The sequence below is a fragment of the Erpetoichthys calabaricus genome, chromosome 9 (assembly GCF_900747795.2).
Source record: "Erpetoichthys calabaricus chromosome 9, fErpCal1.3, whole genome shotgun sequence".
Lineage (NCBI taxonomy): Eukaryota > Metazoa > Chordata > Cladistia > Polypteriformes > Polypteridae > Erpetoichthys > Erpetoichthys calabaricus.
The window spans coordinates 32526171-32549703 of record NC_041402.2 but is presented as its reverse complement, the minus strand read 5'-3'; the positions used below and the strand labels follow the sequence as shown (position 1 = coordinate 32549703).

The 23533-nt window shown below is 38.8% G+C and overlaps 2 protein-coding genes across 2 annotated transcripts in view; one reads left to right on the top strand and one right to left on the bottom strand.

Moving 5' to 3' along the window:
- LOC114657433 (L-fucose kinase) overlaps window positions 1-8032 on the bottom strand; it is a 53524-nt gene extending 45492 nt beyond the window's left edge. The window contains 1 exon segment of the mRNA XM_028809247.2: window positions 7946-8032. The gene's annotated coding sequence lies outside the window, so the exon portion shown is untranslated.
- Window positions 8033-21702: 13670 nt separating this feature from the next.
- Window positions 21703-23533, top strand: part of st3gal2 (ST3 beta-galactoside alpha-2,3-sialyltransferase 2) — a 62251-nt gene continuing 60420 nt past the window's right edge. The window contains exon 1 of the mRNA XM_028809245.2: window positions 21703-22079. The gene's annotated coding sequence lies outside the window, so the exon portion shown is untranslated. The remainder of the gene's footprint in view (window positions 22080-23533) is intronic.

Below are 23533 nucleotides of genomic sequence, written 5' to 3'. Positions count from 1 at the left end.
AGTTATTTCTTCACAATAATTGTATATTTTAATTTGTTACATGAAATCACGTGCTACAATGAAACTTAGCAAATTTTATATTTTTTAAGAAATAACTAGCCAGCTCTTGCATTTTATAATGGACCTTATGGGTCCCACGTCCCATTGTAATAAAAGGCTTAAAACTTACCAAAAATCTTATTGAGTATAGATCCATGACTTCAGAATAGACACAAATTGTAAAATTTCATATCCATATTGTTTTAAAAGGAAAAATTCAAAAAGCGTAACATAGTTGTGAGATTCAACCATTTTAAAAGAAGGCAACTGTGCGCTTCACTTTGCCATTCACCTTCCCATGCAGCACTGTTCAGGGCCGGGGGCATGGATTCACCTCACAAAAGTCATTGCCAAGCATTGTTATTGACATTATTTAATGTTGATGTCCAGTTGTGAATTGCTGTCTCTCTTCTATAGACAATTAGACAATAAAAAAAAGAAAAATCACATTTACGATTGCTTATATGCATTCTTTACCTACCACTGGACTGAAAATGCATGTGTGTGCTTCAGTGAGAGAGAATATTAAGCATGCATGCAATATGCAGTCAAGTGACAAGAAATGAACAGACTTTAAAGGCATCCATACATCTGTCCATTCATCCATTAATCCTTCTTTGTTTCCTTCTTCCTAACCCACTCATCCAAAGCAGAGTTGCAGGACAGCTGGTCCCTGTTCCAGTAAGCATCAAGCACAAAGCAGGAACATTCCCTGGAAACTGTGCCAGTTCTTGTAGTGCAAACACACATATATATGCCATGCACACACATTAGTGCCAATATACTAATGCCACTTCACCTATGTCTAGTCAGGTTAAATTTTAGTAAGTTTAGTATCGATATTTTAGCATAAGCAATGTGGTGGGACAGAGCTGTCATTCCTGTCTCACAGTGCCAGGTTCTGCATGGAGTGTGCATGTTCTCCCCATGTATTATGGACTGATGGATGTCAGTGAGTGTCAGTGAGTTTACTCATTCAAAAACGTTGTCCTAAGTTCTTTTATTATCATTTTCTGCAAGAGCACTCATCATGAGTTTAAAATTTTGATAACTGGATTTTGCCACTTATGGGCCTATTGCACACTCTGCCTTTTTCATTTTCGGAGTATTTTTGTATGTGCATGCATACAGCTTGCCACTGAAAGCCCCAAGTGCAGGTGGCTTGGTTCCTTTAAAAATCTCTTTTATTGAAAATACTAGGGGGCTTTGCCTCATGCTCGCTTTGTTTGCCCACCCCCCGGGTTTGTTTAAACCGTATATACAATTTCAAGAGATTGTTATTTTCATGGGAATTGTTACATGTTTCACTTTTACTTTAAAACTTTAGTAAAAACAATATTTGGAATTAACTTTTCTTCAAGAACGCATTGAATTTTGATTCTGTGTTTGGACTTATATTGTGACAATGCAACGTATAATTGCCTGTGAGTGAATATCGTTCCTTTCTCTCTAATAAATAAAAGATTTTTTCAAATATCCCTCCATGCTCTTTCTTCTTCGCTTAGTCTTTGACATGTCATCTAGAACATATAAAAATTATTGTCCTGATAAACTGCGGTGGGTTGGCACCCTGCCCAGGGTTGGTTCCTGCCTTGTGCCCTGCGTTGGCTGGGATTGGCTCCAGCAGACCCCCGTGACCCTGTGTTCGGATTCAGTGGGTTGGAAACTGGATGGATGGATGTCCTGATAAAATGTATAAGAGCTGAGAGCGCCGGAAGTGTGTCTGCCAAAAGCATTCACACGACTAACAGCTGAGAGCACAGGAAGTGTATCTGACAAAAGCATTCACACGACTGAGGTTAGATGACCGTGGTCTTGCATCCATTCTCATTGTGAACACTCATAAAATTATAATGGATAATTGTGTTTTAAATCCAGACCTAGCTAGGTTTCCTGCCACAGGGGCAATGACATCTAACAGTGCAAAAAACAATTACACAGTTGTAACTGATCACAACTTATCAGACCCCTGGAGATTTCTAAACCCAAACTCAAGAGCATATTCCTTCTACTCACCAGTGCTTCACTATTACTCAAGAATTGATTATTTCTTTATAGATAACAATTTCTTGCCTATGACTAAATCTTGTAAGTACGACACTATTGTTATCTCCGACCATGCCCCTTTGATGATGGAGCTTAAATCACTATGCCCCACATGCTCATCTCGCAGCTGGCGTCTTAACCCACTTTTAATAGCAGACAAGAACTGTACAGAATTTATATTCAAGCAAATTCATTTTTTTAGAGACAAACTTATCCTCAGAGGTCTCTGCAGGAATACTCTGGGAAGCTTTGAAGGCTTTCTTAAGAGGACAGATAATTTCATATCTTTCCCACAAAAATAAATCAGAAACCAAGAAGGTATCAGAGCTAATCAGTGAAATTACCAGAACAGATCAAGAACATGCCAGGTGTCCAAAGGATGCACTTTATAGGAAAAGACGAGCTCTGCATACAGAGCTCAACCTTTTGACAACCAATGAAATAGAACAACTCATTTTTAAATCAAGACATCAGTAATATGAGCACAGAGAGCAGGCTAATAAGATGTTAGCTCAACAAATCCACAAGCAGGAAGTTCGCAATGCAATTCCAGCAATCACCAACACAAACGGAGACAAAATCATTTACCATAAAAATATAATGCACATAGTTAGAGACTACTATAAGACCTTATCTTCTACTCAGTTTAAAGAAGACAAGACACAGCCTAATGCGTTTCTGGATGTATTACAGATACCACAACTAGATACCCTCAGTGCAGAGGAACTGGATAAACCTCTGGCACTTTCAGAATTACTAGATGCTATAAATTCACTTCAGAGTGGGAAAGCAGCAGGCCCTGCTGAATTTTACAAAAAATTCTCAATTAAGTTAGCTCCCCTTTTATTAACCACATTTACAGAAGCTAGAGACAATAAAATTCTACGTCAAACATTTCGCCAAGCATTAATTACCATCTTCCATCCATCCATTTTCCAAGCCCGCTGAATCCGAACACAGGGTCACGGGGGTCTGCTGGAGCCAATCCCAGCCAACACAGGGCACAAGGCAGGAACCAATCCTGGGCAGGGTGCCAACCCACCGCAGGACACACACAACAACACCCACACACCAAGCACACACTAGGGCCAATTTAGCATCACCAATCCACCTAACCTGCATGTCTTTGGACTGTGGGAGGAAACTGGAGTGCCCGGAGGAAACCCACGCAGACACGGGAGAACATGCAAACTCCACGCAGGGAGGACCCAGGAAGCGAACCCAGGTCCCCAGGTCTCTGAACTGCGAGGCAGCAGCGCTACCCACTGCGCCACCGTGCCGCCCTTAATTACCATCTTTCCTAAGCAAAATAAGGACTTATTACAATGTGCAACATACAGCTCAATCTCACTTCTAAATAATGATGTTAAGATATGTTTATTTGTTTGTTTAATGCAATATGTTCACTCACAAAGTCTAATACCCTGGAGATGATATTATCGTTGGATGCAGAAAAAGCATTTGATATGGTTGAATGGAACTACCTCTTTACTACATTGGAGAAATTTGGGTGTGACCCGAACACATGTACATGGACCAAACTACTGTATACCAGTCCAGAAGCTTTAGTTTGTATTAACAACATTAATTCAGACTGCTTCAAACTAGAACATGGTACTAGACAAGGATGGCCCCTTGTCACCACTGTTTTTTGCAATGCCCATTGCGCCACTGGTAGTTCACTTTCGAAATGCTTATGAAATAAAGGGGATAATCAGAGAAAGACCTGAACAGAAAATTTCACTATATGCAGATGATATGGTTATATATGTATCAGATCCAAAAAATACTGTGTCTGTAGTCCTAACAGCACTAAAAGCATTTCAAAAAATGTCTGGTCTCAGAATTAATTTGAATACAAGTGTGCTCTTTCCTGTGAAATCTCAAGCACACAATATTAGATTGGACACCTTCCCTTTTATCGCAGATTACTTTAAATACCTAGGGGTAAACATGACAGTAAACATAAATCTCTTTATCAACAAAATATTGCTGTCTGCATGGAAAAAACTTAAGCAAGACTTGCATAGATAGCTGGAAGAATTAACACTCTCAATATACATCAATAAATCATTTCTAAGAACTTAGATTCAATCATAACCTCATTTATTTGGAATTCAAAACATCCACGTATCCAAAAGGCGACCCTACGAAGACCTAAGACAGAAGGTGACATGGCTCTACCTAACTTTCACTTTATTACTCAGCGTCAAATATACAAGCTATAAAAACCTGGACATTGACAGAAATACATGAACATACCCAGGCTTGGTCTACAATAGAAATAAAATCCTGCAGCACTTCTTTATATTCCTTTCTTTGTACCACAGTAAATACAAGTTATCGCCAATATAGTAACAACCCAATTGTTCTTCATTCACTCAGAATATGGAACCAATGTAGAAAGTACTTCAATATAGAGAAGCTTTTTTCTGTGGCACCTCTCCACGATACCCACCTTTTTCCACCATCTCAAACATATGCAGTTTTTAATGCTTGGAAAACATTCTGGATTAAATCAGTTAGGGATTTCTACATAGACCATCTTTGCATCCTACGAAAAATGACACTTCAAATTTAACTTTCCAGCAACACATTTCTTTCACTACCTCCAATTTAGAAACTTTGCTAAACAAAACCTTTGTTTTTCCTCACTGCCCATCTATTTATATTCCGGAAAAAATATTGATCAGTCTTGAGGACTCAGACAGCATTTCTACAATATACAAAAACATCTTAAAGTCCCTTCCTTTCAAAGATCCCAGAATACAATGGGAAAACGATCTCTCACCCAACATTTCAGAAAAAGAGTGGAAGGCAGCAATGCACAAAATTCACTCTAGCTCCATATGCACAAAGCATACAATTATTCCAACTTAAAATCATCTATCGAGCACATCTGTCTCGTTTAAAATTGTCCAAAATGTTTCCAGGGCAAAATAAAACCAGTGAACGTTACAATCAAGTTCCAGCCACATTGGGCCATATGTTTTGGGCATGCAGCAAAACAACATCATTTTTGACCCAAATCTTTAAATGCCTTTCAGACAGCCTTGGTGCCACAATCTCTCCTATCCACTAATAGCTGTGTTTGGTGAACTTCCAGACGAGCTTAAGGTGGAGAAGGCCAAACAAACTGTAATTGCCTTTACTTCACAATTGGCATGTAGACTTATCTTGCTCAACTGGAAGAATCCTAACCCATCTCTTTTAAGTCAGTGGGTAACCGATGTTATATATTGTTTGAAATAGGAAAAATTAAATTCTCACTTAGAGGATACAGTATGTGCAAAACTTTTTTAAAACTTGGCAGGATCTAATCAGTAACATCTTGTATATAAACATCTACGCGTGGAAGTGTGTGTGTCTGTCTGGCCCAGAAGTGAGCGTGGAGTCAAGGGTAAGGGCTCCACCTCCGAGGATACGCAAGCGAGGCCAGCATGTCAGCAAAACGAAACCTCCAAAGAAAGTCACTCGCTTAAACGCTAATACAGAAGCGAGGCAAGTATATTGGCAAAATGGTATCCCTTTCATTTTTCCTTCCGCCGCTAATACAGAGGAGAGGTGAGCACACAGGCAAAATGAAACCTCCGAAGAAAGACACAGTCGCTTAGCCGTTAATGCACAAGCGATGCGAACACATTGGCAAAACTAAACCTCCCAGGAGAGACATGCCCAGAGTAGTTCCTTTTAACTACCTGACATCTTTGCATTTCATTTTTTTCTAACGATTTCAATAGTTTCATAGGACCCCTGGCTTTTTACAGCACAGGCTTATACAGCTAGTTTTAGAATAAGCATTTAAATTAAGGAAATTGATTTTCATCCCTCATTTATTTGAATTATTTTTATTTATTTACTTATTTTTCCTACTATTAAAGTTTTACTCTGTTGGCCTAACTCTCTTTCTCATGGGTGGGGGTAGATTTGATGTGAAATTAGTTTTGTAAAATTTGACTTGTTTGAATGGAATGAGCTGGAGGTAGCAGAGTTAAAGATGCTAAGATTTGCACTGGGTGTGATGAGGATGGATAAGATTAGAAATGAGTACATTAGAGGGTCAGCTCAAGTTGGACAGTTGGGAGACAAAGTCAGAGAGGTGAGATTGAGGTGATGTGCAGAGGAGAGATGCTGGGGTATATTGGGAGAAGGATGCTAAGGATAGAGCTGCCAGGGAAGAGGAAAAGAGGAAAGGGCCTAAGTTAGAGCGGTTTAAGTGGATGGTGTGGAGAGAGGGACATGCAGGTTAATGGGGTGGTACAGGAACAAGATGCAGAAGACATAGAAAGATATGTGAAGCAGATGATCGCTGTGGCTACACCCCTAATGGGAGCAGGCGTAAAGAAGAAGTTATTTGCTTTTAAAATAAATTGCAATAAAAATTGCTTTACAAAAAAATGAAGAAAAAAAAACTTTGCTCTGCAATACTTTACATTCTTGGTTATGTACTGTAAGTGTAATTGCTTTTTTGATTGTAAATGTATACCTTATGGCATCTTTTTACTTGTGGCAATCAACTTTTGAAACATGTCCTATTATACTTGCTGAACAAACAGACCTTAGCCCAGTGTTACAGTACTTGATTGTTTACCTCTTTTGTAAGTCACTTTGGATTAAAGCAACTGCTTAGCAAATAAATTTAAATTAACCAATGAAGAAACAGAATCAGCGAAGCAAAATTTGGCTATTAAGAAGAATACAGCTTGGCGAAGGGGGAATTGTCATAACTCCACAATACCCGCTACGAGCGGAGAAATGAGAAAGAAAAATATCCATACCTTGAGAAAATAGTATCAAGAACGTGTAGTAAAATGCATTTTTTCCAGTTCACTTTTGTTGTCACAAACATGCATCACAAATAAACGTTTTCCTGAATTGAAACCTTTACTACTTCAAAGCGGACACATTCATTACGTTTTAAGGCATTTTTCCACAATGGGCCACCGGTAACACATAATCTTCATTGTAAAAGAAAGGAGGTGTGTTACTGTAAAAATGTATAAAATGCTTCACTTCAGAATGCTATTTCAAGGGGCAAATTAATATATGCCATGACTGTGAATAAATGACTTGAAGAATGACCAACATTTAAGATTTGCATTGAGTGGGAGCACATAAGCCATTGGCAAGAGCTGACATTAAGAAAGACTAAAATGTCCTACACTCGTTTGCGTGGAATCTCTTCATATACTTTGTTTCCTCCTGTTTATGGAAATGAAAGCAAGTTAACTGGCCATTTTACTTTGGGTACGTATGAGCATGGGTTTGCATGTGTTCCTTTTTCTCTTTCGTGGGAAGTGCTTCCAGCAAACGTTCCAGCTCCCATATATACAAATAAGTTTGAACTAAGAAATTATTTAATTTTTATATCTTTTCATAATGTTTTCCATTTTCTCAACATTTGTATTATCCTCGTCTCACAGGACTTCAATAGGAGTCACGTAAAGGACAAGTGGTTCACCTGCACTTGCGCCTCCGTGTGCTTAATGCAAAACCCTCTGCCACGCTCACTGCACATGCAGGGGTTTGGGATGTATTAGGATAACAATATGGCTATAAGCACGTGATTTGATGAACCCTGTCCTTATGAAACGCGATGGCGTGACGACCCGTTAACTCTTGGCTCAAGCTCTTCTTCGCTAAGCGTCAATAGGGTACGCTCCTGCCCCACGCAGTCTAAAATTTGTGGTGTTCACAACATAAAGCATGCATTGCTTGAAACACCGCCCTTTGTAATTGAATGATAGTTATGGTGAAACGTTACATTTAATTCAAAGCTCCTGAGTGGAGTTTTCAGCACCTGTCACGGCAAGCACTGGTTCGTTTGAATACAAGTGAAGTCTCGCAATCGCTCACTTACAGCCAAACACGAGCCAAAACACCGCAACATTCGACGCAGACAGTAGGCCGCCGAGGTCTAGCGGTCGTCCTTTGATTGATACGCGATAAACACGCCCTTTATACGTCGTGTCACTCTTGTGCGCGTTTGGATTGCGTCATTTCAAAGGGCCATTACGCCGCTGATTTCGAGTGCTGCTTGGTGTACTGCTTTGGAGCTTTTTCAAAGATACATCGCTTACTTTTATAATAAACGTGCGGCATTCTCTGTATTGATCATTCTTAGAAATATGTCTTGGCGAGCTTTAGTACTTCTAGTACTGGCCAGGACGCTTAGCGGATGTTGAAATAATCATATTTAAAACATCTAATGGTTCAAAATGCCTTTTTAATTTCTCGTGCGAAGCATGCAATGCCACACTTCTCTAGGTAATTAATGTACTTGGTTCCCCATTTGTGATGCTCGTAATATGAGTGCGGTGTAGACACTAGCGATATATTATAACTAATATTTATAAATAGATATCTTTATTTTGTTCCTTTAGGGTATTTGGCATTATATAGAAGCTCTTTCAATAGATAAATAAATAAGATAAATAAATATAACAAGTTAGTTTTAGTGTGTCAGTTTTTAATCATCTCCTTTGCTACAATTTGGGTCCAGAGTGCGTCCCATAAGTGAGCCAACCCTTTTAATTAGTTTGTTTATTTGGTGGGCCTCTCTTGAAGTGATGTTACCAGCCCAGCACACCACAGTGTAGAAAATCACACAGGCCATCACAGAGTTATAGAAGATGTGAAGGATGTCAGTACACACATTAAAGGAGCATAGTCTCTTAAGACAAAAAGTTTTCTCTGTGTTTTGAGACCAGTCCAACCTGTCACTGATGTGAACACCCAAACACTCGTAGGAGTGGGCCACCTCTACAGCCACTCCCAATATAGCAACCGGGCATAGAAACTCTTTGGTGCGGTGAAAGTCAGTAACTAGTTCCATGGTTTTTCCGATGTTAAGTTGCAGACAATTATTTCTGCACCAAGAAACAAAGTTATCCTTCCGATTCCTATCCTGTCTCATCGTCCTTATCAATACATCCAATAAGTGTCTTCTGAGAAGTCCAAAAGTTGCAGACCTCCCCCATCTTCATGAATAGAACTGAGTACTGCGGTAGAGCATGTTCCCTTACTACTCTCTAAATTTGTATTTATCTGTTGACTTTCATTTAACTACTATTTGCACTTCTAGTTAGATGCTAAACTGCATTTCATTGTCATAGTACTTGTTCAATGTGTTCAACTTATTCACTGTCTTCAATGACAATAGAATTGAATCCATTTACAGTCAGGTCCACAAGTATTTGGACAGTGACACAGTTTTCATAATTTTGGCTCTGTATGCCACCACAGTGGATCTGAAATAAAGCAATCATATGATTGAAGTGTAGATTTTCAGCTTTTATTTAAGAGGTTTACCAAAAATGATCTCCTATCTGTAGATTCAGAAAGTATCCAGACCCCTTCACTTTCTGCACACTTTATTGTGTTGTAGATTTTATTTTAAATGGGTACATCTGCATTTTTTGCTAATCAATCTACTTCAAACACCCATAATGACAAAGTGAAAACATTTTCAGAAAGGCATTTAAATTTATTCAAAAGCCAGGTCAGTCAGTCATCTTCCCACCCGTTATTAAAAAGCAAAAACTGAAATATCTTCTTCAACTATTCAGACTCTTAATTTAGTACTTTGTTGGAGCCCCTTTGGCAGGCAATTACAGCTTTGAGCCTTTTTGGGTAAGTCTCTAAAAGCTTTTTGCACACCTGGATTTGAGCGATTTATCTCATTCTTCCTTGCAGAGCCTGTCAAGGTCCGATTAGATTGGTTGGGAATCATTGGTAAACTACTATCCCTAGGTCTCTCCACAGAATGTTTATATCTTGGGGCTTTGGCTAGGCCACTCAAGGACAGGTAAGAGATTTTTCCAAAGCCACTCCAACATTACCTGTATACTTCAGGTCATTGTTGTGCTGAAAGGTGAACCATCACCCCAGTCGGAGGTCACATGCACCCTGGAACACATCTTTTTCAAGGATCTCTCTGTATTTGGCTGCATTCATCCTTCTGTTGATTCTATCCAGTCTCCCTTTCTCTGCAACTGAAAAGCACCACCATAGCATGATGCTACCACCACAGTAAGGATGACAATAAGCAGGTAATGAGCAGTGTCTGGTCTTCACCTGACACAGTGCTTGGAATTCTACCCAAAGAGCTCACTTTTTGTCTCATAAGACCAGAGAATTTTTCTCCTCATGTTCTCAGTGATCTTTAAATGCCATTTTGAAAAAACTCCAAGTGGTCTTTCATATGAATGTGATTGATGTACTGCTGCTGAGATGGTTGTCCTTCCAAAAGGTTCTCTCATTTCAGCGGAGGATTTCTGAAGCTCTGTTAGATTGATACCTGGGTCCTTGGTCACCTCCCTGATGAAGGCCCATCTTGTCTGGTTACTCAGTTTGACCAAACGACCAACTCTAAGAAGTCCCAGTGGTTCCAAACTATCGTTTCACTGTGCTCCTGGGATCACCCATGTTCTGATCAATGCCTCACCACTATTTGATCAGAGAGCACTGTGGATTTCATGGCTTGCTTTTTGTTCTGATGTGCAGTGTAAATTATGGGATCTTATAAACACAGGTGTGTAACTTTCTAAACAATGTCCAGTCAATTCAGTTTCTCAGGTGGATTCCAATCAACACATCTAAATGATGATTAAAGAAAGTAGGATGCTTGCCTAGCCGTAATTGGGAGAGCCACAGCAAAGGGTTTGAATACTTATATACTGTAAATGTAAGATTTCAGTTTTTGATACATTTTTTTTTAATGAATTTGCAAACCTTTCTGAAAAAAATATCTTGTTATTTTGGGTCATTGCATGTAGAGAAGTGGCAAATTAATCAAGTTATAATTAAATCGTAACACAATAAATTGTGCAGAGAGTGAAGGGGTCTGAATAATTTTTTAATTTACTTAAGAAAGAGATAAATGCAAAAGGTGTGGCATTTACATGGATAGATAGATAGATTTTTCAGACCCCTTCACTTTCTGCACGTTATTGTGTTTAGTTTTCATTTTAAATGAATAAATTTGCCATTTGTGCCCATCAGCAGGCTTAGGAACAGCTTCTACCTTGTAGCTGCCACCCTTGCTGTCAACTCTGTTGTCATTAGAGACAGAAGAAGTGCTATAACAGTGAAATGCAGTTTTGCTTCTAAACAGAAGTGCAAAAAAGTAGTTCATTGCAAGTACTGTAATCAGATAAATATAGATATATGGAGCAGTGAGGGATTTGTGCAGACAAGAGTTAAGTCAAGAGTATATACAGAATGATTAGTGAGAAAATACAGAGTCCTGGGCTGTACATGTATGGTTTAAGGTGAGGTGAGAAGGGTGGAGGTGGCCTAGTTCTCGGATTTTGAGTTTAGCAGGGTGACAACTACAGAGCAGCAACTGTTGGTGCTGACATGCAGGCTCCTGTACCACTTCCCAGAAGGTAAAAGGGTAAACAGCCCTTGGCTGGGGTGAAAAGGACCCCCCAGTGATACTACAAGCCTTCTGTATGCAATGTTTGCATTGGAGGTCTTCAGTGGCAGTTAATGTAGTACTAGTGATGTGCTGGCCAGTTTTTACCGGCCACTGCAGAGACTTACGGACTTAGAACTTGCAGTTACCATAACATGCTGTGATAGATTTAGTCAGAATGCTCTTGGTGGTTCAGTGGTAGAAGTTCATTAGAATTTGACAAGACAGTTGGACTTTCCTCAGCCTCCTCAGAAAATAAAGACGTTTCTATACCTTCCTGAGTAGGCTTGAGGTATTTGGGGTCCTTGAAAGATCCTCTGAAATGTGAACGTTTAGAAAATTAAAGGTGGAGACATGCTCTATCACATTACTCAGTACTATTGATGAAGATGGAGGAGGCCCGCAACTTTTGATCTTCTCAGGACACTTATGGGGTGTGTTAATAAGGAGAATGGGACTAAGGATAAGAATCAGTTGGAGAACTTTGTTTCTTGGTGCAGGAAGAATTGTTTGCAACTTAACATGAGCAAAACTGGAACTGGTTATTGATTTTCGCTGCACCAAAGAGTCTCTATGTCTGGTCGCTATCTAGGGAGTGGATATAGAGGTAAATATAAATATATACAGCAGTAGTGACATGCACAGATCTTTTGGTGGGGAGCGTCTCACAAGGAAAGATGGGGCACTTTACAGAACAGGGTTTACTACATTTTAATCTTGGACACAAATTAGTTCACACTTGTATTTCTATGTTTTTAATTTTATTGGAAATTTGAGTGTAACTTTAGGACTACTATAATATTCCCAAACTTGGCAAAAATGTACTGTATGTCCATGATTGCTGATTATATGAGATTATCAAAAATGACACATTTTAACAAGAAAATAGGGCAAATAAAAGAATTTCCATCTAGTTACATAGACCTTAACAGCAAGAGTGCACATCAAAGCACATCAAATGAAAAGATTTTTGTTTTCCAAAAAAAATGACTATTTTGAGTCAGACATTGAAGAAGCCACCAGAACTCATCACCTGGTACCATTATTTTTTGTAAATTAGACTTTCAGCAGGAAATTATTAGAGAATGATCAAGCAACCTGAAATAAAATGTAAACTTATTTTATATATGCTCTATGTATTATTGTCTTTCTTGGTGCTGTCAGTTTTTGGGTTTTACAGTACAAACTATTTATTTACATTCTGGCTCCTACCTCCTGCATACTTGTACTGGAAGAAATGGGTTAATATAAAGAAATTAAACTAAACAAATAATGACATCTTAAGTCATTTAAACAGAACCCTTAATATACAGAGCAAATAAAACTGTCCAGAAATTAATTCCTCAAAAATCACCCCATCTTTTATTCATTGTGTAAGTGTGCTTGTAGCTTCATTTGTCCCAAATTACCAAAGTACTGCAGCTTTTTGTTTGCTTCACAGAATGATTCAGGCAATAGTGTGACAACAGTGTGACGCGTGTTCCAAATATTCACACAAAAAATAGAGAAAAATTGATATTAAAGAAAGGAAAAGTTCTTGTTTAAGAAACTTTCTGTTTAAGGTTTATTTCTCGTTTCATTTCTCTAAGTTTGGTCATAAAGTCATACTTTAGGCCCATTAAGCTTGGTCAAAAAACTGTATGCCATCTCCTTTTGTAAACCTGTCTAACAGCCCATGCTAGCAATAAGACTTTTTCCAAATTGACTTAACACTCAGTTTTTACAGATAAAGCATATTAACTTACAGGGAGTATAAGACTATACCATAATCTAAATAGCTATGAGAAAATGATATTCTATTACTGAAATTACATTTCCCACCCCTAATTTGTTATGCAAGAGCAGAGACAATTACTATATTTCAGTTCAAAAAGAGCCACAAACTATTCTTTTACTCTAAATACTGTTTTCAAACAACCATTACTGCAAACAAACATTTAAGAATTTCTTATTTAAATTATTAGCAATTTCTTGTGGCAGGCACACTTTATTCATGGGTCTGTCCAGTGAATAAACTGTTCACTGTTCACACAAACTCTTCTGACTGCACGTTTAACATCTGGCATTGTCTTGATGACTCGAATCATTACCCACGAGTTGCAGCATCGTCTACTTTTAAAACAATATTTCCTGGTTCAAAATTTCTTCTTGATGTAAGCCATTTTTGACGTTCTTGAAGTACTGGCAAATACTCTTTAGACCACTCAGAGCTTAAAATGGATTCTCACCATCCGTGTCAGCACGGCGGCCGCACAGTTCAGTTAACTTCTAACCGCTGCGGTAGAAGTTCATTTTCATGGCGCAAGTGTGATATCTGCCACTGTAGTTTTACAGATGAGCGCACTATCAGCGTTTGTGTGAAATCTGCTTTTACGGCCGTTGCTCGTGTGAAGTGCATTGCTTTATTTTGTGCCAGGAGCCAATTCAACAGAACAGAAGCTCAGAACCGCACAATGAAAAATAAATTATGGAATAACCCTTACCTCGTACGTATCCAGTACGTACTACGTTCGTGACATTTTCACGTACATACTGGATACGTACGAGATGAGGGTTATACCATTTTTTTTTCATTTTGCGGTTCAGAGCTTAGTTAAACAACGCTGCTACAGAGGTAAGGAAGTTATTAACCTCAAAGACTATTTCGGTATACTGTCATAGAGTCAACAAAGGGCAGTGCTGACAATGCTTTCCCTCTGCGGTTACACTAATGCAAAGGACAAGTAGTCTGCATTTCTAAGCGTCTGCTGTTTTACATTTCTCTCAACTGTCTTTCTTAATCTCTCCTAAAACTGGCTTATTTATTTATACTTTTGCAAAACGTTATTCTCGGCGTTAAACTACATCAAAACGGACAAAAGAAACCGACTGACAGATGAAGCTACTGCTGCTTGTTTGGACACAAATAGCCTACTTTCAGTTTCAGACTTATCTATTAAAACTCAGCAACAACAAAAAAAAACATTAATTGATGTCAAATCAAATGCTATGTGTGTCATATGTTTTCAGTTCAATTCAAAATTACAATTAAAATTAGAGTAATTGTTTAGTGCACAATTTTTAAGCACGATTATCAGTGCATCTTCTCTCTCTCTCTCTCTATATATATATAAATATTCTCCCCGTGTCTGCGTGGGTTTCCTCCCACAATCCAAAGACATGCAGGTTAGGCGGAATGGTGATTCTAAATTGGCCCAAGTTGGTTCCTGCCATGTGCCCTGTGTGGGCTGGGATTGGCTCCAGCAGACCCTCGTGACCCTGTGTTCGAATTCAGCGGGTTGGAAAATGGATGGATATATACTGTATAATCCAACGTCTGTCTGTCTGTCAGCTTTTCACAAGAGAACTACTTAACGGATTTAGATCGTTTTTTTTTTCTATAATTTGCTTGAACATTTTGGTTGATTTTGCAAGTCTCTCATCGCGTTAAGTATCATAGTCGGGTTGCGGCACCAATTTATTGGCGCGATTCCGAGGGACTGGCTGTGGGACAGGGAAGGGGGAGGTGGACCTCAGGAGTAGGGAGCCGGGCGGCGCCATCCTAACTCACACGTCAGTCACAGCCTCCGCTTAACAGCAGACATTATCATTTAGAGATTGTTAAACAGTAACGTTTGAGGTTTTTGAGAGAGAGGACAGGGCTACGTGTGTTTTAGAGAGTACCTGCTCATTAGCAGAGATATCACAGCCACTTGCTTTTCTCCCCACACGGGGACGCTATCCCATCAGAGCTGAACAAGATCAGGTACAGTGGCAACGTTTGGTGTTGGAGCGTACCTACCTTTCGCTTGCCCAGAGGTACCTTGCCAACTTTTTACATTTATTGCAAAGAGTTCACAGCTACATTCTCGCCCTTGATAGAAAAAACAAAAATATTGTATATCAAGAGGCCCTCAAATACGAAAGCTATCAATATAAATTCTGATCAATACAAATTACTACATTTTTAAAATTTTTTATTGATTTTTAAAGTTTGTCCAGTTTCACTAGTACGTGGGCGGAGCCATGGGGACAGCTAGTATATAATATCCTCTACTGTAATAGGACCACACATGATTGGGCTGTATTTTTTTTAAATAAATAAAGAATTGATTCTCTTTTGTTTAGCTGGGGTGACACGCCAGCAGAAGCAAGTTGGGCATTTTCAGAATTTTTGACAAAGCAACCAGCACTAACTCGGTTCCATTTACACTTGGGCATGTTACTCATGAAATACTGCATCTATTTTAATAAAATGTTTGGAAAGAAATGAAACAGAAAAAAGTGAAGGACTAAGAATTATTAGACTGCTACTATCCACAAAACATTTGTATAATATATTCTCAAAAATAAAACTCTACAATTTAACAATGGCCTGGTATGGAAGAATGAAAGCCATATAATTAAATAACATTTTCTGTTATAATCAAAAATGAGCTTTTAATTAAAAAAAAAATGTTTTGGAGCGAAAACTACAGCCCTCTAGAACCAAACCTGAAGGGACCCTGGTGTATACAGTTCAATCATTTTGTAATATTAAAACTAGTGTATAAGCATAGAGTCAACAATATGGCAAAGTCATTAACGTTTCTTTCTTACCATTCCAAAGGCTGGGAGTTCTCATTCAAGAGCTTAAATTGAAAATGTTCAAGTGCTTCAGTCTTTCCTTATAATTCAAACCCTGTAATCCTAGAATTAGTCAACTAGCTTTCATGTGGACTTTCTCTAGCTCTGTTTTTTTCCTTTTAGTAATGCAGAGAGCAAAACTGCATACAGATGTGGTCTCATCATTTGAAAATCCTATTTAAATGGAATCAAAAAAGGTATTTTGTGCTGAATTGCATGTTTTCATCTAACTTATTTTTATGTTCTTTATTAATGAAATATAGATATTTTAATAAATGTTGGGAAGGCACAGCAGCCTTGCGATGGTGAAACCAGTATAAAATAGAACAGAATCTTTACAACTTACTAATTATTGTTTAGACTGTGTATATTCACAACTGCAACAACAACATTTATTTCTATAGCATATTTTTATACAAAGAATGTAGCTCAAAGTGCTTTACAAAATGTCAAAGAGCTATTTACAAGAATAATAATGAATACATAACAAAATAAATAAATAAATCCATGTGAGCTTACATAATACAGATATATAATTAATAGGAAAATATCATCCTTGTATACAATATCATACTGTAAGTCTCTGCAAATGAGTCCAATGATAAGGTCAGATGTCCGAGACAACACATAAACAAACAAAAACAAATTCCAGTTAATATGGAGAAAAATAAACAAAATCTGCAGGGGTCCAAGGCCTAAAGACCACCCAGCCCCTACTGAGAATTCTACCTAACATAAATGAACTAAAATCATTCTTTATTACTCACTAGTAGGTAAGTAATCTGGACAGCACAGTGGAGCAGTATTTCAAGTTGCTACCTTACACTTCTGCATTCAAATCGTGGCCCAGGTAATGTCTATGTGGACTTTCTGTATTCCCCCAGTATCTGCATCATGGCCCAAGCATGTTAGGTTAATCAATAGCTTTAAATCTACCCAGTGTGAATGAGCCCTGTGATGGACTGGCACCCTGTTCAAAGCTGGTTTCTACCTTGCACCCGGTGACACTGACTTATTTTATAGTTTCATGACAAAATTAACATTACTACTATTTTTATGTACCTGTACAGGTAATATATGAAAAATAGTGGGAACCTATTTTACATGTTATATGAACATAATTTTAAATAGTATATAAAAAGCTCAGAGACATCTTGATATTTTAAAATTTTTTGATGGTCAAAAAAATTACAAGGTGCCCAGGTGTATGCAATACAATATAGCAGTAATGGGCTTGAGGGAAGGGTGCAGTTAAAAGGTATATGGCTTTTTGGAATTTTGGAGCGTCCTGGTGTTACTTAAAGAGACTTACTGGGCATACAATTAGTACATAAATGCTAGGCTTGGAGGAATCCCATCTTTTAACCATTCACTATTTATAGTTTTATGTGTCTGATGATGTATGTCTGTGGCAAATAAACAAGTTTAATCTAACTTAAATGCAAAAGAAAATCAACAATCAACAGCCTACTCCTACGCAAGTGCACTTTTTTGTTATCATTTAATGTTACCATTAAGGTATAGTCAATCACTCCTTAAGCAGTTTCTAAGGTCATGAAGCTTTTTCTTTATTAATGATTGTGGAGTGGCTTACAACCATTGATGCAACCATTAATACAAAGTGAGGATAGATCCATGCTTTCATGTTGTTAATGCCAAATATTGACCTATCCGAATGTCACAGCAGAAACGGAAACTCATCAGATCAGGCAACGTTTTTCCAATCTTAAATTGTCCAGTTTTGGTGAGCTTCAGTTGCCTGATCTTAGCTGACAGGAGTGTCACCCGGTGTGGTCTCCTGCTGCTGTAGCCCACCTTCTTCAAAGTTTTACATGTTGTGCATTCAGAGATGCTCTTCTGCATACTTTGTTTGTAACGAGTGGTTATTTGAGTTATTGTTGCCTTTGTATCAGCTTGAATCAGTCTGGCCATTCTCCTCTTACCTCTGGGATCAACATGGCACCTTTGTCCGGAGAACTGCCGTTCACTGGATATTTTCCCTTTTTTTGGACCATTCTCTGTAAACCCCATAGATGGTTGTGCTTGAAAATCCCAGTAGATCAGCAGTTTCTGAAATACTTATATCAGCCCATCTGCCCCCAACAACCATGCCACATTCAGTCACTTAAATCACCTTTCTTGCCCATTCTGAGTTGCATTGAGTTGCTGCCATGTGATTGGCTGAGTAGATAGTTGATTTAAGAAGCAGTTGAATATGTGTACCTAATAAAGTGTCCAGTGAGTGTATGCATATCTATCTATCTATCTATCTATCTATCTATCTATCTATCTATCTATCTATCTATCTATCTATCTATCTATCTATCTATCTATCTATCTATCTATCTATCTATCTATCTCTATCTATCTATCTGTACAGTATATATAGTGCTATCCATTGTCATGGTGTGGGGTCCACAAAATAAGTATACTCTACAGTGTCTTAAGAAGACAAAGAAATGCCTCTGTTCTGCAGAGTCATTAGCTAAATATTCTTCTAAGCACCAAATAAATTTTCTCCAAAAAAGCTGAATTTTCTGAATAGATAGAAGGTTCATACAAAGGGGGCAAAGTTAATGGGAAGTTTCAAATGAGAAATTATTTTCCACGGTCTACTGCCAAGTTGTTCTCCTTCTCATTAAAAAATCATCTGACATACTGGGAGCCTTTGGATCATCAGAAGGAAAGATTCATGTGATTGGACAGCCCAACCCAGACTTTACTGTAAAATAACAAGGATGGGTTGGGGGACTAGTGAACTGTGAAGGTGTCTGACTTTGTCTTTGACTTTCTCAATTTAGCATCGATCCCTCTCCATACATTTTTATTCTCCATGGCTGCTGCTGACTGGTGTTTTTAGTTTTCCTCTCCTCCACTGTCAACTGACCATAGCTCAACAATTATTTAATGGACAGATGTTGTTGGTTTCCATTGAATCAGTTTCAAACTACTTTGTTTTCTGGCATGATTAAACAAATCTGTGTCTTTATATGGACTAATTCTGTATAGCAATTTGTAAAATTTATACTTGCATTTTACTTGAGAACTTGTCACAGTACTCTGTGTCTGCACTCAATGAAGAGTGTGCTATACAAAATCAACTGAATTGAATCAAATAAACTCCTGACTTTTCTTCTCAGTCTTGCATGTCATGAGCCCATGTTGTGTTTCCATAATTTCCCTTTATTCGAGCCCTTCATTACCAGATGTTTGCCAGAGAACACCACTCACAGATCCAGCTACAGAAGTGGGTGCTGGGATCCCTTTTTCAGGAAAGCGACAGATTATTCGTAATTAACATAATTTTTGTCCAAAAGTGGCTCAGAAAGGTGAACTGATTGGTGGTTGATGAGGTGAGGTGACAAGAGGAGGCAGCAAGGGCTACAACAGCCATTAACATAAGCCCAGGAAGCCCAATAAACAAGGCAGGAAGGGGTTAAGAAAAGAACACTGACATGGAAAGATATGTGGAACTTAGAGTCCAGCAGGACTAGTTTTATCATCAGAGCCACCTATGATTTTCTGCCCTCTCCCATGAACATACATTAGTGGTTGGGGGAGGATCCAGCCTATCCCTTGGTGCATGTCCTACAAACCTCAATATATCTTGGTTGGGTGTATGAGCATCCGAACACAAGAGAGATACACCTGGTGTCACAACCAAGTATTGAGGATAATGGCAGCTGAAACTGAAGTCAAAAGAACAACAATGAATGCCAAGCCAATCGATGTCCAGACAACCTTTACACATATGACGACATCATTCAGAAAGGAATAAGAGAAACACAGTGCAAAACTCTGTCACCAAGAACCATGTCCACTAAACAATGCCAGGGTCTTAGAAATGCATGTGGATTTAGGTCAGAGACTCACCTTCCCAGCAGAAATTGCTAAAACCAACTTGAGACCAGACATAATCCTCTGATTTAACGTAGGTCCTGTAGAGGAGCCTATGAGCAGAAAAAGCTGCTTTATTCAAACTTCACGGCGGAAGCAGAAGATCATGGCTGGAATACAATCATTTGCCCCATGGAGGTGGGATGCAAAAGGCTTTGTATCCACTTTCACTGTAAGGCATTTTAAGGAGCTTGGGATCAGAGGGCAGATCCAAAGCTGAGAAGTGCAGCAATTGGTTGTGGTTAAAGAGAGGAGACACAATCTGAGATGCTGGAAAAATCGGGTGACCTTAGACTCAAACCCAGGTCCATCTACCCTGCAGTGAGGCCTGCCACAGCTGAGGATGTCTTGTGATTAAAAGGCTGAAACACCTGGCTGAGGGATGCCAAGGATCACAACCAATAGAATCCCACTCAACTCAACTTCAGTGCAAAGTGTCAGGGATTATAAAATCCAGTCCTAAAAATAAATTACCTAATGCAACTATTGTAAGAATTTTTCAAAATAATAAAGATCAAAATTGTAGTTCACACTCTAAATATTGAACACTACATTATTTTAGTAACCATAATTGACTTGTTAGAAACAGCTCAAGGGACAATAAGATTCTTTAGTAAATGACGACGATTCTGAAGGGGTAGGGAGATACATAGGATTGAATTCCAGATTTGAACCACGAGAAAAAATATATTTCAGTTTCAACTGTTTGATCATAGATAGAATTATGATTCATTTTCTTTTTCATTCCCTCTGAAGTTAATTTCTAGCTATTCCAGCCTAGGTGACATCCTTGCTGATGTCCTTGCATCCTTGCTATGGCTATCCATGGCAATGGTAATGAAACGCAGACCTCATTTGTAAAATATAGTTGGAAGAGCAACAAGCAGTTTAATGATTTCCTTAACCCTGAGGCTGTTTCTCTCAGGAAAATACCTTTATGGAGCTTACTATCATGGTAAGATTGCAGCGGTAGATGAGATAACTTATTGTGTGGATGGCTTGGTTAACAGTTCTCTTTAATACTGTAAGGAAAACGGGTACAGTACCTCCAGACTATTCGTTTTTAAAAACAAGACAAGAAGATTTGTTACATTTATGGAGGGACCATATACATCAGGCTTCATCGGAAAGCAGGGATTGTTGTCGATAGCTTAGACCTCTGATCCAGGCTGAAAAACATCCTTGACATGGAAGACCAGACCAAAGCTCTGCCCTAGCACAAATATTTGAGAGTGTTAACATTTTCAAGTTGAATCTATATATACAGTATTTTCTAGATTTCGGGACCGGTTATGCGCCGGTTAAAGCTTGGCATGTTCTGTAAGGTGCTACAATACTGAATGCGCTGTCCGCTGCTTCTTGCCCCTCGATACTACTGTAGTATTTGCTGACCGTCTAGCTGCGCTTACATACTACTGGAGAATCCTATAACACGATCGCCACAGAGCATCCAAGCTTTAAAAATAACCATATCTCTCAAGCAAATTTAAAAGCAAAAAATAACCATGAATCTCCTTTCGTACATCTGATTAAAAGATTAACTGGGGAATTATTTGTTTTTGGTAAAAACAGCATTCCTCTGTTCCAGAATAGGATGCAAAGACAGATCGATGGTCTTGGCTCGACCCAGTTTACACGCAGGCGGCCTGGGAGCCAAGTTTCTATTTCGCATGCGCAAAGTAGAAGCTGGCGGTAAGTGTAGTTTGGGGAGCCACAGCTGCTCTAAGCAACCTATTCTTGTCGAGGATGCGCTGGACTACACGTTCCTGAAAGCTCCTCGCAGAGCTGAGGTTCAGCGTCTAGGGGCTGCAGCCTCCCATATAAACAGTGGGCTGGGCAGTGGGACAGCAGACACTAGGAGACGCCGGAGTTTCGGCGTGTAAGTACGTGACAAAGGATCTCTTGGCGCCCGAAGAGAGAAGAATGCGGTACTCTGATTGAATGAAGTACTGGACGCCCACATCCCCAGTGAAGAGAGAGGTTCAACCCCCCGCCACGCATGTGTGACACTCCGTCTGGATGGGCAGCTATAACGGCACGGTCGTGACTGAGGAGCGGCGGCCTGCAGCGCCAGGTGGGGAATCCAAGTTGACTTGGGTCTGGATTGTAACTGGAGGGGAGGAAGAAGGGCAAGATCCGAGTCCTAGTACGGTTTTGCCGCGGAAGGGAGGTGGGGGAGAAGGAGGCTGTTGCAGCTGCGATTTAGCCGGGGATCGATAGCACTAGTACTTGTAACTGTTGCAGTGCATGGGTTTTGTTACATATAGCCTGGTGTTAAATCAAAAACGTTTCTTTGAGCTGCTATACGTTATTCAAGTTTTTGCCGTTGCCAACACCTATACACTAACCTCTACACACCCTCGATTTAGGGGTGATCTGACACAACAACAAGAGTCCCATTAAAGGGTCTTTTCTGACGCGTGCCTAGTGTTTCTCATTTGTTACAGCAGGAATATATTTCCTGATCTCCGCACGAAGGAATCTAGTTGAAGCGGAAAGACCAACAACGCGTGATTCATTTTAACGTGTGACTAGTATCGGTATATGTTGCGATTAACATTTGGAGTTATTCCCAACAGTTTTGCAGGACTAGCAGCAATAGCAAGATGGGTAATAGCGTTTAGATAGGAAAATCAGTCGTTAGGACATACCTGGTAAACTTGAGAAACCACTACCAGTATTTAAAATACTGCTGCAAATATTACGTTTTGGCTTCAACAAGTAGTTACTTTCAGGAGCCACATTTCCTGTTCAACACATCACCTGACTCCTAAACTTCTGATATTAAATAATGTGACAAAGCATAAAAAGCAGCAGTTCTATGTATAGATTGTGGTGATCTGTTGAAAACAGGATGTAGTTGAAAGTTTTTGTAAGATAAGAAAAATGGCATACTCAGCAAACTTTAACCTTATCTTTTAGGTAATTGTAGTCTTTTATAAGGTAACACAGTTTGCTGGAAATAATAATTATTTAAATAAGATTGATCTTTTGAGGTTTTTAAAAAATAATTATTTGATCTGTTTGCAAACCATGCCATACTTCTTCATAAGCATTTAGTTATTTGGCTGATGTCTTTTTCATGGTCAACTTGCAACATCTGAGATACAACTGGTTACTTTTCTTTTTTGTTTCCAATTGGAGCACACACAGGTGAGGTGACTTGTTCATTCCGTGTCAGTAGTGGGGTCTGTAGTCCAAAGCCTTAATCATTACACCACACTGCCTGTCTGGATAGTTATATGCACTTTTTCCACACATATGCTGACATTTAGTAGTTAGTAGGAGTGTGTCAATGAAGATTTTTAAAAGCAAATTCTGGTTTTCAATTTACAAATGTAAAACTTTTTTTACAGGTCAAGTACTCATATTTTTTTGTACATTTCAGGTAGTAACATATCAAAAATTTGTCAGTTTGACAGAGTATATTGAACATCTTCAGAATTCTTAGTTTTTGGCATCCAATATAAAGTTGATAGTTTAACACAGTGAATTCCATTTTAGTTGTAATATTGTTTGCTGCTTATT